The sequence below is a fragment of the Triticum dicoccoides genome, chromosome 1A (assembly GCF_002162155.2).
Source record: "Triticum dicoccoides isolate Atlit2015 ecotype Zavitan chromosome 1A, WEW_v2.0, whole genome shotgun sequence".
Lineage (NCBI taxonomy): Eukaryota > Viridiplantae > Streptophyta > Magnoliopsida > Poales > Poaceae > Triticum > Triticum dicoccoides.
This window is the reverse complement of record NC_041380.1, coordinates 690692-703352: the sequence shown is the minus strand read 5'-3', so window position 1 is coordinate 703352 and position 12661 is coordinate 690692.

Below are 12661 nucleotides of genomic sequence, written 5' to 3'. Positions count from 1 at the left end.
AAAGGGGAGGGCACGAGCAGAGAGTGAGAGGACGAGGGGGTCGGGGGGGTGTGCGTGGTGGCGACCAGGCAGTCGAGGGGGGGGGGGGCACGCAGGCAGGGAGGAGCCAGCGCGGCTCGCTGGCCATCGGGCACGCAGCTGCTTCTCCTCTTGGCAGGAGGAAGAAGACATTGCTGCCCCTGGTGGACCGGTCTGGCTTTGGCCAGTAGGCCACTACAGTGGTGGGCTGCACGGTAAGGTTCCTCTTTTTTTTATATTTCCTGTTTTCTATTATTCTGCAACTTTGTGGCTTTATTAAAATTACTTAGATACTTCCAAAAATCACCAAACTGCTCATGCTCACTGTATGGAATAAACCCAACATGAAACATTTCAGTTTGGGATTATTTGGACATTATTTCTTATATAACAGAAATAATTCCAACCCAAATATATTATTGATTTAAATCAAAGGCCCAAATAAATTATTTCTGTGACTCCCAAAATATTGGTTTGAATTTCACCTCATGCCAATATTTTCACAGAATAACAGGAACATTTTCTTGGACTCATTTGATGAGATTTAAATGTTGGTTATTTTTAGAGGTTTTCTGAGGCTTCAAAAATTCCTCAATTCAAATTTCAATTGAATTTAAACATGATGCAACAACCAAACTAGTCCAAGGCCAGGGTAAAGCTAGGGCTGTGACAACTACTCTAGTTTGCGCTCCCAATTTCGAGAGTATGCGTCCAACGCCATCACATATTGATCACTCACCTGCGTGAAAGTGAACAACTCACATATTGGATGTCACACATAAGAGTTACCTGAACTCAACATCACCGCTCCTTTCTTGACCGCCTGTCTGAAACTTGAAAGAATTTCACCATTGCTTGTAGTCATTCTGTGTCAAATTCGCAATTGTCTCACCACATGTATGACCGCCAGAGCCCTGGCACGTCTCCATGTCCCGTGCGTACCGCACGTCCAGCCGCTATTATTGTGTCGAGCCTCCGCTGTCCTGGTCGAGTCTCAAGGGTCGCAAACCCACACCGACCGGTGACGAGTTTCACGCTTCCATCAGACCACTGGGCTCCAGTCTGAACTGCATGTCACTCGCTTTTTTCCCCACTAAATAGGCTTCAAATCTCTTTGACTTACGCCGTAGCCCCTCAATCCAGCTCCACCTTCAACATGACTCCTTGGTGGTTGTACGTCCCACCCCACGCCCCGTCAACTTCAAGGTCCGTGTGTTCACCACCTTGAATCAACCCCGCGCCATAGTCTTGTCGAAGCCACACAAGCCCTCGAGGCCTGTGCCATGTGTTTCCACGCCCAGAAGTTGGTCACCATCAGCATCACGCTCCTATGTCGTCATCGCCGATTCCACCACCGTCTTCTGTATCAACCGACATCCAAGTCGGTCCGTCAGAATTCCTAGTCCGACCTAGCCGAACTCGTTCGACTGTATGACACGCTCGACACTCCCAAATCATCTTCCACGAATTCTCATCCATCACATGATATTTCCATCTTAGCTGATATGACTTCTCGCAACGCCTTCAAGCATCTCTGTTGTGCCAACATATTTTTTCACCCTTTCTGGCATAACCCAAGGTTTTCAGTTCCGTTGAACTACTCCACCTCAAACCTGATATCCGCTGACGTCATGGTTCTTCGTATGAATGACTATGTGAAAAAATACCCGAGCTATGCACGTGATGCCCCAAGTACACGAACAAGATCTTCGCGTACTAATAGCAAAACGAACCAAAAATTCCTTCCGGTCTTCACGTGTTCTGCTCCTGGCTTAATCTCCAATGCTGACTGGTGCAACTTGCTTTGCCTAGCCTATGCTAATTCTGGTGGATTGCTGCTATCAATGGATTTTCTCTTCCCGATTGATATGCTGCCTCTCGTCGTGTCATACATGGACTCGGTCCACTTTTTGGTCCAAACAAATCTCGCTTCGCTCGACTCGGCTTCTACGGCCCCCAGCAACTGCAAAGAGAACGCGCCACTGCTCCCTACGACCTAGGCCCTCCTTGCGCTGCACAGGCCACACGCCTTTTGGACCATGCTAGCCCCACTGGGCTTTGTCCCTGCCCTGCGCACGTGGCTGCACCAGCGCCTCTGGTTGCCCTAGCGCTCTGCCTGCGTGGAACGCCGCCGGTTGCCAGATTCACATTGGATCGATCCGATCTACCGCTGCCGCCGCCAATTGCTTTTCTCGATGTCGGCGAGAACCACACCGTAGTCACGGCTGCATCTCAAAACTCGGTACTTCCTCTGGATCAACAATAAACAATCTCCAGACAACCTAGCTCATGATACCACTTGTTAGAAAAATCCAAGGCATACCGTTGATCATCCGAGGACCAAGCAATCACACGAGCACGACACCGAGATTTGTTAACGAGGTTCACCGATATGGCTACATCCCCGGGGCCTGACTATGGGCGCTCCTCCCCATGACACCGCTACAATACCGCACCCAGTCGCCCTGGACACCGGCACATGCCGCCGGCTTCCCCTGCGTTCCGGTGCTATTATGTTGGCATAGGTTACATCGTGTGTCTACCCCCGCTATATATGAGAGGCCTAGGATACAAGTGTCCTATTAGGACACAACTCCACATCCTATGTAAACACAATACAACTCCTAGTCCAACTGTAACCTACCTTGTACACAATATTCGACACAACTCCAACAATCTCCACGTTGGCGAATATTCTCCACCACCTTGAATTCGTCCATGCGTCAAACTTCCATGTACATTGGACTTGAGCTTATCCCATGAGTATCGTTACTACTCCAAAGACTCCATATGACTCCACCTGCAACTTGTAGTCCCTTCTTTTCTTGACCAGAATCAACAATCGAACGAAATTAAGTTCCACATTACTCTAGTTTGCGCTCCCAACATCCAGAGTATGCGTCCAACGCCATCACATATTGATCACTCACCTGTGTGAAAGTGAACAAATCACATATTGGATGTCACACATAAGAGTTACTTGAACTCAACATCACCGCTCCTTTCTTGACCGCCTGTCTGAAACTTGAAAGAATTTCACCATTGCTTGTAGTCATTCTGAGTCAAATTCGCAGTTGTCTCACCACATGTATGACCGCCAGAGCCCTGGCACGTCTCCATGTCCCGTGCGTACCGCACGTCCCGCCGCTATTATCATGTCGAGCCTCCGCTGTCCTGGTCGAGTCTCAAGGGTCGCAAACCCACACCACTCAACCCCCACTACAGAGTACCACCGATCATCACCGACCGGTGACGAGTTTCACGCTTCCATCAGACCACTGGGCTCCAGTCTGAACTGCATGTCACTCGCTTTTTTCCCCACTGAATAGGCTTCGACTCTCTGTCGACTTACGCCGTAGCCCCTCAGTCCAGCTCCACCTTCAACATGACTCCATGGTGGTTGTACGTCCCACCCCACGCCGCGTCGACTTCAAGCTCCGTGTGTACACCACCTTGAATCAACCCCGCGCCATAGTCTTGTCGAAGCCACACAAGCCCTCGAGGCCTGTGCCACGTGTTTCCATGCCCAGAAGTCGGTCACCGCCAGCATCACGCTCCTATGTCGTCGTCGCCGATTCCACCACCGTCTTCTGTATCAACCGACGCCCAAGTCGATCCGTCAGATTGCCTAGTCCGACCTAGCCGAACTCGTTCGACTGTATGACACGCTCGACGCTCCCAAATCATCTTCCACGAATTCTCATCCATCACATGATATTTCCATCTTAGCTGATATGACTTCTCGCAACGCCTTCAAGCATCTCTGTTGTGCCAACATATTTTTTCGCCCTTTCTGGCATAACCCAAGGTTTTCAGTTCCGTTGAACTACTCCACCTCAAACCTGATATCCGCTGACGTCATGGTTCTTCGTATGACTGACTGTGAAAAAATACCCGAGCTATGCACGTGATGCCCCAAGTACACAAACAAGATCTTCGCGTACTAATAGCAAAACGAACCAAAAATTCCTTCCGGTCGTCACGTGTTCTGCTCCTGGCTTAATCTCCAATGCTGGCTGGTGCAACTTGCTTTGCCTAGCCTGTGCTAATTCCGGTGGATTGCCGCTATCAATGGATTTTCTCTTCCCGATTGATATGCTGCCTCTCGTCGTGTCATACATGGACTCGGTCCACTTTTTGGTCCAAACAAATCTCGCGTTGCTCGACTCGGCTTCTACGGCCTCCAGCACCTGCAACGAGAAGGCGCCACTGCTCCCTGCGACCTAGGCCCTCCTTGCGCTGCACAGGCCACACGCCTTTTGGACCACGCTAGCCCCACTGGGCTTTGTCCCTGCCCTGCGCACGTGGCTGCACCAGCGCCTCTGGTTGCCCTAGCGCTCTGCCTGCGTGGAACGCCGCCGGTTGCCAGATTCACATCGGATTGATCCGATCTACCGCTGCCGCCGCCAATTGCTTTTCTCGATGTCGGCGAGAACCACACCGTAGTCACGGCTGCATCTCAAAACTTGGTACTTCCTCTGGATCAACAATAAACAATCTCCAGACAACCTAGCTCATGATACCACTTGTTAGAAAAATCCAAGGCATACCGTTGATCATCTGAGGACCAAGCAATCACACGAGCACGACACCGAGATTTGTTAACGAGGTTCACTGATATGGCTACATCCCCGGGGCCTGACTATGGGCGCTCCTCCCCATGACACCGCTACAATACCGCACCCGGTCGCCCTGGACACCGGCATATGCCGCTGGCTTCCCCTGTGTTCCGGTGCAATTATGTTGGCATATGTTACATCGTGTGTCTACCCCCGCTATATATGAGAGGCCTAGGATACAAGTGTCCTATTAGGACACAACTCCACATCCTATGTAAACACAATACAACTCCTAGTCCAACTGTAACCTACCTTGTACACAATATTCGACACAACTCCAACAATCTCCACCTTGGCGAATATTCTCCACCACCTTGAATTCGTCCATGCGTCAAACTTCCATGTACATTGGACTTGAGCTTATCCCATGAGTATCGCTACTACTCCAAAGACTCCATATGACTCCACCTGCAACTTGTAGTCCCTTCTTTTCTTGACCAGAATCAACAATCGAACGAAATTAAGTTCCACATTACTATAGTTTGCGCTCCCAACATCTAGAGTATGCGTCCAACGCCATCACATATTGATCACTCACCTGTGTGAAAGTGAACAACTCACATATTGGATGTCACACATAAGAGTTACTTGAACTCAACATCACCGCTCCTTTCTTGACCGCCTGTCTGAAACTTGAAAGAATTTCACCATTGCTTGTAGTCATTCTGAGTCAAATTCGCAGTTGTCTCACCACATGTATGACCGCCAGAGCCCTGGCACGTCTCCATGTCCCGTGCGTACCGCACGTCCCGCCGCTATTATCGTGTCGAGCCTCCGCTGTCTTGGTCGAGTCTCAAGGGTCGCAAACCCACACCACTCAACCCCCACTGCAGAGTACCACCGATCATCACCGACCGGTGACGAGTTTCACGCTTCCATCAGACCACTGGGCTCCAGTCTGAACTGCATGTCACTCGCTTTTTTCCCCACTGAATAGGCTTCGACTCTCTGTCGACTTACGCCGTAGCCCCTCAATCCAGCTCCACCTTCAACATGACTGCATGGTGGTTGTACGTCCCACCCCACGCCCCGTCGACTTCAAGCTCCGTGTGTACACCACCTTGAATCAACCCCGCGCCATAGTCTTGTCGAAGCCAAACAAGCCCTCGAGGCCTGTGCCACGTGTTTCCATGCCCAGAAGTCGGTCACCGCCAGCATCACGCTCCTATGTCGTCGTCGCCGATTCCACCACCGTCTTCTGTATCAACCGACATCCAAGTTGATCCGTCAGATTGCCTAGTCCGACCTAGCCGAACTCGTTCGACTGTATGACACGCTCGATGCTCCCAAATCATCTTCCACGAATTCTCATCCATCACATGATATTTCCATCTTAGCTGATATGACTTCTCGCAACGCCTTCAAGCATCTCTGTCGTGCCAACATATTTTTTCGCCCTTTCCGGCATAACCCAAGGTTTTCAGTTCCGTTGAACTACTCCACCTCAAACCTGATATCCGCTGACGTCATGGTTCTTCGTATGACTGACTGTGTGAAAAATTACCCGAGCTATGCACGTGATGCCCCAAGTACACAAACAAGATCTTCGCGTACTAATGGCAAAACGAACCAAAAATTCCTTCCGATCGTCACGTGTTCTGCTCCTGGCTTAATCTCCAATGCTGGTTGGTGCAACTTGCTTTGCCTAGCCTGTGCTAATTCTGGTGGATTGCCGCTATCAATGGATTTTCTCTTCCCGATTGATATGTTGCCTCTCGTCGTGTCATACAAGGACTCGGTCCACTTTTTGGTCCAAACAAATCTCTCGTCGCTCGACTCGGCTTCTACAGCCTCCAGCACCTGCAACGAGAACGCGCCACTGCTCCCTACGACCTAGGCCCTCCTTGCGCTGCACAGGCCACACGCCTTTTGGACCATGCTAGCCCCACTGGGCTTCGTCCCTGCCCTGCGCACGTGGCTGCACCAGCGCCTCTGGTTGCCCTAGCGCTCTGCCTGCGTGGAACGCTGCCGGTTGCCAGATTCACATCGGATCGATCCGATCTACCGCCGCCGCCGCCAATTGCTTTTCTCGATGTCGGCGAGAACCACACCGTAGTCACGGCTGCATCTCAAAACTCGGTACTTCCGCTGGATCAACAATAAACAATCTCCAGACAACCTAGCTCATGATACCACTTGTTAGAAAAATCCAAGGCATACCGTTGATCATCCGAGGACCAAGCAATCACACGAGCACGACACCGAGATTTGTTAACGAGGTTCACCGATATGGCTACATCCCCGGGGCCTGACTATGGGCGCTCCTCCCCATGACACCGCTACAATACCGCACCCGGTCGCCCTGGACACCGGCACATGCCGCCGGCTTCCCCTGCGTTCCGGTGCTATTATGTTGGCATAGGTTACATCGTGTGTCTACCCCCGCTATATATGAGAGGCCTAGGATACAAGTGTCCTATTAGGACACAACTCCACATCCTATGTAAACACAATACAACTCCTAGTCCAACTGTAACCTACCTTGTACACAATATTCGACACAACTCCAACAATCTCCACCTTGGCGAATATTCTCCACCACCTTGAATTCGTCCATGCGTCAAACTTCCATGTACATTGGACTTGAGCTTATCCCATGAGTATCGCTACTACTCCAAAGACTCCATATGACTCCACCTACAACTTGTAGTCCCTTCTTTTCTTGACCAGAATCAACAATCGAACGAAATTAAGTTCCACATTACTCTAGTTTGCGCTCCCAACATCCAGAGTATGCGTCCAACGCCATCACATATTGATCACTCACCTGTGTGAAAGTGAACAACTCACATATTGGATGTCACACATAAGAGTTACTTGAACTCAACATCACCACTCCTTTCATGACCGCCTGTCTGAAACTTGAAAGAATTTCACCATTGCTTGTAGTCATTTTGAGTCAAATTCGCAGTTGTCTCACCACATGTATGACCGCCAGAGCCCTGGCACGTCTCCATGTCCCGTGCGTACCGCACGTCCCGCGGCTATTATCATGTCGAGCCTCCGCTGTCCTGGTCGAGTCTCAAGGGTCGCAAACCCACACCACTCAACCCCCACTGCAGAGTACCACCGATCATCACCGACCGGTGACGAGTTTCACGCTTCCATCAGACCACTGGGCTCCAGTCTGAACTGCATGTCACTCGCTTTTTTCCCCACTGAATAGGCTTCGACTCTTTGTCGACTTACGCCGTAGCCCCTCAATCCAGCTCCACCTTCAACATGACTCCATGGTGGTTGTACGTCCCACCCCACGCCCCGTCGACTTCAAGCTCCGTGTGTACACCACCTTGAATCAACCCCGCGCCATAGTCTTGTCGAAGCCACACAAGCCCTCGAGGCCTGTGCCATGTGTTTCCATGCCCAGAAGCCGGTCACCGCCAGCATCACGCTCCTATGTCGTCATCGCCGATTCCACCACCGTCTTCTTTATCAACCGACAGCCAAGTCGATCCGTCAGATTACCTAGTCCGACCTAGCCGAACTCGTTCGACTGTATGACACGCTCGACGCTCCCAAATCATCTTCCATGAATTCTCATCCATCACATGATATTTCCATCTTAGCTGATATGACTTCTCGCAACGCCTTCAAGCATCTCTGTTATGCCAACATATTTTTTCGCCCTTTCTGGCATAACCCAAGGTTTTCAGTTCCGTTGAACTACTGCACCTCAAACCTGATATCCGCCGACGTCATGGTTCTTCGTATGACTGACTGTGTGAAAAAATACCCGAGCTATGCACGTGATGCCCCAAGTACACGAACAAGATCTTCGCGTACTAATAGCAAAACGAACCAAAAATTCCTTTCGGTCTTCACGTGTTCTGCTCCTGGCTTAATCTCCAATGTTGGCTGGTGCAACTTGCTTTGCCTAGCCTGTGCTAATTCCGGTGGATTGCCGCTATCAATGGATTTTCTCTTCCCGATTGATATGCTGCCTCTCGTCGTGTCAGACATGGACTCGGTCCACTTTTTGGTCCAAACAAATCTCGCGTCGCTCGACTCGGCTTCTACGGCCTCCGGCACCTGCAACGAGAACGCGACACTGCTCCCTGCGACCTAGGCCCTCCTTGCGCTGCTCAGGCCACACGCCTTTTGGACCATGCTAGCCCCACTGGGCTTCGTCCCTGCACTGCGCATGTGGCTGCACCAGCGCCTCTGGTTGCCATAACGCTCTGCCCGCGTGGAACGCTGCCGCTTGCCAGATTCACATCGGATCGATCCGATCTACCGCTGCCGCCGCCAATTTCTTTTCTCGATGTCGGCGAGAACCACACCGTAGTCACGGCTGCATCTCAAAACTCGGTACTTCCTCTGGATCAACAATAAACAATCTCCAGACAACCTAGCTCATGATACGACTTGTTAGAAAAATCCAAGGCATACCGTTGATCATCCAAGGACCAAGCAATCACACGAGCACGACACCGAGATTTGTTAACGAGGTTCACCGATATGGCTACATCCCCGGGGCCAGACTATGGGCGCTCCTCCCCATGACACCGCTACAATACCGCACCCGGTCGCCCTGGACACCGGCACATGCCGCCGGCTTCCCCTGTGTTTCGGTGCTATTATGTTGGCATAGGTTACATCGTGTGTCTACCCCCACTATATATGAGGGGCCTAGGATACAAGTGTCCTATTAGGACACAACTCCACATCCTATGTAAACACAATACAACTCCTAGTCCAACTGTAACCTACCTTGTACACAATATTCGACACAACTCCTACAATCTCCACCTTGGTGAATATTCTCCACCACCTTGAATTCGTCCATGCGTCAAACTTCCATGTACATTGGACTTGAGCTTATCCCATGAGTATCGCTGCTACTCCAAAGACTCCATATGACTCCACCTGCAACTTGTAGTCCCTTCTTTTCTTGACCAGAATCAACAATCGAACGAAATTAAGCTCCACATTACTCTAGTTTGCGCTCCCAACTTCCAGAGTATGCGTCCAACGCCATCACATATTGATCACTCACCTGCGTGAAAGTGAACAACTCACATATTGGATGTCACACATAAGAGTTACCTGAACTCAACATCACCGCTCCTTTCTTGACCGCCTGTCTGAAACTTGAAAGAATTTCACCATTGCTTGTAGTCATTCTAAGTCAAATTTGGAATTGTCTCACCACATGTATGACCGCCAGAGCCCTGGCACGTCTCCATGTCCCGTGCGTACCGCACATCCCGCCGCTATTATCGTGTCGAGCCTCCACTGTCCTGGTCGAGTCTCAAGGGTCGCAAACCCACACCACTCAACCCCCACTGCAGAGTACCACCGATCATCACCGACCGGTGACGAGTTTCACGCTTCCATCAGACCACTGGGCTCCAGTCTGAACTGCATGTCACTCGCTTTTTTCCCCACTGAATAGGCTTCGACTCTCTGTCGACTTACGCCGTAGCCCCTCAATCCAGCTCCACCTTCAACATGACTCCATGGTGGTTGTACGTCCCACCCCACGCCCCGTCGACTTCAAGCTCCGTGTGTACACCACCTTGAATCAACCCCGCGCCATAGTCTTGTCGAAGCCACCCAAGCCCTCGAGGCCTGTGCCACGTGCTTCCATGCCCAGAAGCCGGTCACCGTCAGCATCACGCTCCTATGTCGTCGTCGCGGATTCCACCACCGTCTTCTGTATCAACCCACATCCAAGTCGATCCGTTAGATTGCCTAGTCCAACCTAGCCGAACTCGTTCGACTGTATGACACGCTCGACGCTCCCAAATCATCTTCCACGAATTCTCATCCATCACATGATATTTCCATCTTAACTGATATGACTTCTCGTAACGCCTTCAAGCATCTCTGTTGTGCCAACATATTTTTTCACCCTTTCTAGCATAACCCAAGGTTTTCAGTTCCGTTGAACTACTCCACCTCAAACCTGATATCCGCTGACGTCATGGTTCTTCGTATGACTGACTGTGTGAAAAATACCCGAGCTATGCACGTGATGCCCCAAGTACACGAACAAGATCTTCGCGTACTAATAGCAAAACGAACCAAAAATTCCTTCCGGTCTTCACGTGTTCTGCTCCTGGCTTAATCTCCGATGCTGGCTGGTGCAACTTGCTTTGCCTAGCCTTTGCTAATTCCGGTGGATTGCCGCTATCAATGGATTTTCTCTTCCCGATTGATATGCTGCCTCTCGTCGTGTCAGACATGGACTCGGTCCACTTTTTGGTCCAAACAAATCTCGCGTCGCTCGACTCGGCTTCTACGGCCTCCGGCACCTGCAACGAGAACGCGCCACTACTCCCTGCGACCTAGGCCCTCCTTGCACTGCACATGCCACACGCCTTTTGGACCACGCTAGCCCCACTGGGCTTCGTCCCTGCCCTGCGCACATGGCTGCACCAGCGCCTCTGGTTGCCCTAGCGCTCTGCCCGCGTGGAACACTGCCGCTTGCCAGGTTCACATCGGATCGATCCGATCTACCGCTGCCGCCGCCAATTGCTTTTCCCGATGTCGGCGAGAACCACACCGTAGTCACGGCTGCATCTCAAAACTCGGTACTTCCTTTGGATCAACAACAAACAATCTCCAGACAACCTAGCTCATGATACCACTTGTTAGAAAAATCCAAGGCATACCGTTGATCATCCGAGGACCAAGCAATCACACAAGCACGACACCGAGATTTGTTAACGAGGTTCACCGATACGGCTACATCCCCGGGGCCTGACTATGGGCGCTCCTCCCCATGACACCACTACAATACCGCACCCGGTCGCCCTGGACACCGGCACATGCCGCCGGCTTCCCCTGCGTTCCGGTGCTATTATGTTGGCATAGATTACATCGTGTGTCTACCCCCGCTATATATGAGAGGCCTAGGATACAAGTGTCCTATTAGGACACAACTCCACATCCTACGTAAACACAATACAACTCCTAGTCCAACTGTAACCTACCTTGTACACAATATTCGACACAACTCCAACAACCGGGACAGCGGAGGCTCGACGTTGTAATAGCGACAAGGCGTGCGGTGCGCACGGGGCATGGAGACGGGCCAGGGCTTTGGTGGTCATACATGTAGTGAGACAACTTTGAATTTGACTCGTGATGACTACAAGCAACGGTGAAATTCTTTCAAGTTTCAGACAGGCAGTCAAGAAAGGAGCGGTGATGTTGAGTTCAGGTAACTCTTATGTGTGACACCCAATATGTGAATTGTTCATTTTCACGCAGGTCAGTGATCAGTGTGTGATGGCGTTGGACTGATACTCTAGAAGTTGGGAGCACAAACTAGAGTAACAAGGAACTTAATTTTGCTCGAGTGTTGACTGTGGTCAAGAAAAGAAGGCACTACAAGTTGTAGGTGTAGTCATATGGAGTCTTTGGAGTAGCGGCGGTGCTCATGGGATAAGCTCAAGTCCAATGTACATGGAAGTTTGACACATGGATAAATTCAGGATGGTGGAGTATATTCGCCAAGGTGGAGTTTGTTAGAGTTGTGTCGAATATAGTGTACAAGGTAGGTTACAGTTGGACTTGTAGTTGTATTGTGTTTAGATAGGATATGGAGCCGTGTCCAAGTAGGACACTTGTATCCTAGGCCTCTCATATATAGCGGAGCACTAGTAGAAAAAGGGTCAAACGTGAAGCACATTAGTGCCGGTTTGTATTTGAGCCGGCACTAATGTATACATTAGTGCCGGTTCCAACGGCTAGCCGGGCCGCTTTCATTAGTACCGGTTCGTGGCGAACCTTTAGCACCGGTTCGTGCCACGAACCGGTACTAATGAGAGTGGTGGCAGGATGTTGTCAGACTGGGGCCCCTCCGGCCCCTTTAGTACCGGTTCGTGGCACGAACCGGTACTAAAGGTCGTCCTACATAAACCCTTCACACGCGAGCTCGCTCTGTTCTTCCCCTCTTCCTCTCGATCTCATCACACATTTTTCCCAAAATTTGTTAAGATTTGAAGGCCCCCATCCATTCAAATGATCACAAAGGTTAGCAACTTTGTCATTTCATCTCTCATTGCTAGATTAGC